The following is a 5,039-nucleotide window of genomic DNA, read 5'->3' on the forward strand; positions in this document are numbered from 1 at the left end:
AACTAATAAAACATTAACTAATAACATTATGTTAAACTAATGAACATTATGTAAAACTAATAACATTATGTTAAAAACTGAAAAATGCATTATTAAAACCTGGAAAGATAGTGGTGAACTGTCATCTTCTATGATAAATTCCCGTCGAAAACCATTCTGAATGATTATGATGGGAGATCACTTAACTGCTTAGTGAAATCAAATCATTTAAAAAATGAAAAAACTCCAGCTGTGTTTCATTGGAAAAAATATTGGAGTATTTCCACACATACAATGCAAAAAATTTAACCAACTATGTAGCCTTAAAAAAACACTTATTAATGAGAATAATCTTTTTTTTTTTAAAGGCTTCAATTTGCTAGGGATCCTAAAAAATGGACTTAGATTTACCCTAATTTACCTAGTTTCAGAGTGATGGGTGCTTTAGGGTAAGAAGAGAAGCAGATCAGTTAATACACTCATCATGTCTAGCGCCTGCTGTGCAAGCTTGTGGGGACAATGTTATGATCTAGAGTTGCTTCTGTTGGTCAGGTCTAGGTTCAGCAAGGTTATGTGCGCAAAAATGAGGTCTACCTACCAAATGTCAATTTTTTTCAATCAGAATTTTTTTTTTCTATCCCCATGGCATGGGTATTTTCCAAGATCAAATTGTAAAAAAGTGGTTCAGGGAGTATGAGATATAATTTTTACACACGGATTGTTTACCACAGAGTCCAGACTTTAACCCCATTGAGAATTTTTAGGTTGTGCTGGAGAATGCTTTTCTTGGAGAGAAATGTATGCGACTCTGGATGGAAATAAATGTTGTGACATTGCATAGACTTATAGAATCAATTCCACAGCAATAATCAGAGCAAGAGGCAGTTCAACAAAATATTTGTGTGTGTCTGTGGCTTTTTTTTCTTTTTGCCCAAGCAGTGTATTAGTATATACATATGCATTAAGGTATGAAGGAATTCACTCAGATTAGGATGGATGGGGGGAGGGGGGGGGATTTAAATAGCCTTTAACTTGGCTGGCAACAACACCTTTCATCGGCTGCACATATGAACACATTACTGTTAATAGAGGTTTGTAAGTATTAAAGTCAGCAATGTCTTTAACATCCACTACTGGTTATATTAGCAATTCATGTAATATTTCAGTTCGCTTTTGTCTTCCTGGAGATCAGATCTCACAGTGGATATCCTCAAGGAGGATAGCCCAATGGTGGGCTGCTTCTCTTTCCCCTTCATTTACCCTCATTTAACCAAAGCAATATGTTACATTTTTCTCCAGTGGGCACAGCTCTGACACTAAATCTCTATTACCCATATTACTCCATATGCTTGGATGAGTATGTGATGATGCCTGAGGCTAAAAGCTGCAGCTGAGTAGTGGTTGAGAAAGCACACAATTTATAAAGCATTTGCTGGGAGGGACTTCCACAGCTACATCTGCTCTGGGATGCTGAGGCGTAATCAGGGAACGCTGGGTCCCAGAGTGCTGCCTCAGATACGAATGCTGGCTTTATCGGATCCTAGCTTAAAAAATGAGGGGGATCCATCATGGCCACAGTGCTGACGGTGCATTGTGTGTGTGTGTGTGTGTGTGTGTGTGTGTGTGTGTGTTATTTTGTTCCTATAGCAGATATGCTAAGATTGGATTTTATTAATTGGTAAACCAATGTGTCATTGATTTTATTAATTGTTAAAACAACATGTCATGTAATGATGTATGCAGACATCATCATAATTTGATTTTATTAGATTCTCAGATTTATATCCTGCGAAAAAAAAAAGACAATTAGGGATAACACACACACATACACACATACACACACACAGAGGGAAAGAGAGAGAGTTGAAACCTGGTGGTGTGCAATAGACAATTAGACAATAGTGTAATATCACATAATCCACATTGTCATAATCATTTGGAGAAGTTAAAGGTAGTGAAAAGTAGTGACTATCTTTATATCTTTCCATAAATGGTGCATGCAATTACAGAGCTGTGAAGCTATGCAATCTATGCAAAGTAAAAGAAAATATGACCCAGATGACGTACAATATGGCTTTATTTGCAGAGAAAGCCATGCAAAAAGCTCCATACATTTGCAGTTGTCATAATTATCGGAAGACATAAAGCAGCCTATAGCCATTTGCTTTATATGCAGAAACATGCACTAAAGCAAATGACTATTATGCATTTTTTTTTATAATGAGTGTACAATTTCCATCACAATCTGTGATGGATTGGCACCAGGTCCAGGGTTTACCCCGCCTCATCTTCTGTGATAGGCCACAGGCCCCCCGTAATACAGGATGAAGCAGTATAGACAATGAGCGAGTGAGTTAGTATTTAGGTCAATGTTTGTTTTATTTCTTAGACTTGGATAAATTGCTTACTACTTAGATTTCTTAGATAAATTGCACATAATGTAAATTGCACTTTTAAAGTTACACTTTGTGTAAAGCTTTTAACAGGGCTGTTATGTGGTGCGGGTTTTGAAGCCGCATGTGATACAGTAACATTAAGAAGAGACCTTATGCACAGCTTCTGGGGGGGTCAGCGAAATAGGAGGATGTGAGAGTGCTTATGACACACATGGAAAGACCTTACCGTATGGGTTTATTCCCCAATTAATAAACCCATGCAGAAGACATTCTTAAGACTGTGTCAGCGTCATCCTCTGGGGTCTGGGCAAGCCACACTGAGAGTGTTCAGCTCTGCGCTGATGGTGCCAGGAGGTGGATGTCCGATTCTTTTTCAGTCAGAGGGACAGAAGTTATGTATAACAGTAGCAATCACCTTCCTTGTGATTGCCATGAATGCATGTGTTTTGTAGGAGTTCACATGGCCGCACAACCACAGGGATGACCGATGGGTCACTCTGTTCTATTCCAGATGAGTCAACCTTTTTTGAGAGCTTGTGTCTTATTTATATGTGTTTTTAAACTGAATCAAGAACACACACATAACCAATGGCGTGCCGCTCTCTCTCTCTCTCTCTCTCTCTCTCTCAACAACGCCGGCTTCTGAGATGGACGCAGGCTGGGCACTAATACCACTTCTGGTTCTACCTAATAATTGTACAAAGTGGGGGCCTTTAATAAACTCACCGACAGGTGCAGCGTGTTTTGTGCATCTGCCCCTTACAAGACCCATGTTACAGGGGCAGGCCAGAATACAGACACTGGATGTCAGGAGATGAAGGGGAAAAGGTGCTTTTTTATTAAATGAAAAGAGGAAAAAAACACAAGTAAAAAGTCACTTTGGGTCAAAAAGAGAACGTAGAGGCTAGTGCAGCAAGTGCAGTCTCAGGAACGTTGGTGTTGGTGAGCAGTGTCTGAGGGCTAGGTCAAACGAGGTGGTCAAGCTCTAGCACTGGCTTGTTAGCCCTGTTAGCTCTTAAGGCCAATTTTTTAAGCATGGATTTCTTGTTCTATCGGAATATAATTTAGCTTCTTTCAAGAAATAAAATATTCAAACTTTCTAAGATGGCATTTTTTTAACAGTGTGGTTCCTAAATGCAGAATAACCAGTGCTAGCGACAGCTAAAACAAAATAGCAAAAAGAAAATGTTAATTTGAATATAAAACAGATTACACTACAGCACTCCACATAGCAGTTTTAAGTATATGATGTTTGCACAATATTCATATAGCACTTTTTCACTGAACAAATCACGATGCAGTGAATAAGTGATGCATGGTTTATTCATGCTGGAATAACTGCGGAAGCAGTAAAAAAGTGTAAACATCCATTTAATTTACTTATAGCAGCTGCTATTTTGAGCGAGAGGTAGTTTTGATTCATTGATCATGTGAAATTATCATGTTTTGGCTTTTTAGAAAGTGTTGCTCTGTAATGTGGCCACTCCACATTGTGGTAAATTCAGAAATAAAAATAAATAAGAGTTAAAAAATACTATTTATCGCATTTTGCTGTCAAATTGTTCATATGCTCTAATTATGATGCAAAAATACAAACAAGTGCAATCTCTAAATCAGCTATTGCATGTGACTTCTTGCAAGTGACTGTTGATAGATCAAGCTGCCCCTTAAAATAGGATGTATGAATGTGTAATTGAGGATATTGTTTTCTACAATCATCGAGCACCCAGGCAATAACAAACACATCAGGCAAAATAAAGTTATCCGAGAACAGAATTAAACTCTGCATAACCCTTTGGCCTGCACCATTAATAATTTTTAACCTAATTAGGGGAATGTACCGCAGCCATGAAGCTAGCCAGAATGAGGGTCATTCAGAGCTGGCCCTGGTCTAAGATGAGGGCACAAATGGGAAAAAAATATTTGATTTGATACTTGGTAAAGTTGTCTTTGTTACCAGCAGACACATTCTGCAAAGCTGAGGAAGAGAGTAGCGGAGAGATAGAAATTTCCGTACATTACTTTTCTAATTTAAAGACATTGTTGTCTGGGAAGTTCTCCTTGCATTAGTAGTTATCAGATCATTCACACACACAAAGCATAAATGCACCTATGACCGACTGCCACAGCCACACAACTTTAAAGTGAGTAATTGCATCCTCCCCAGTGCAACTTGTAAGTTCCTGGCCCATTGGCAAGGACCCTTCACAGTCATGGAACAAGTCAGGCCAGTGAACTATCATTTTCAACAGTCCGTTAAGCGTAAATGCACTGAGCTGTATCACATTAACCTTTTAAAATGGTGTATTGAACCCATCCCTCATGTCTGTGCTTTCATTGCATGTAGTGTACTTCACAAAGAACTGTAAACTTTGCTGCTGAACCAAAGCTTTTCATTAAAACTCTTGTTAAGACATTGACACCTGCTTTCTGTGTGTTCTGTCCGTGTACCAGGCCTGTTACAGCCAAAAATTTTAAAATCATATGATATAAGCGACCACTAAAAACATTTAAACAACAAATTGTAAAAAAACTAATTAGAAAAACAAATTAGAAGCTGCTGGGTTTTGCATAAAAAAGAAGAAGGTTGGTATGCAGGATGCTCAGGAAAAAACATAGTAGCTAATGTCCTTTTAAAACTCAACAAATTGTTCCTGACACTAA

Source organism: Clarias gariepinus, chromosome 8 (genome assembly GCF_024256425.1).
Source record: "Clarias gariepinus isolate MV-2021 ecotype Netherlands chromosome 8, CGAR_prim_01v2, whole genome shotgun sequence".
Lineage (NCBI taxonomy): Eukaryota > Metazoa > Chordata > Actinopteri > Siluriformes > Clariidae > Clarias > Clarias gariepinus.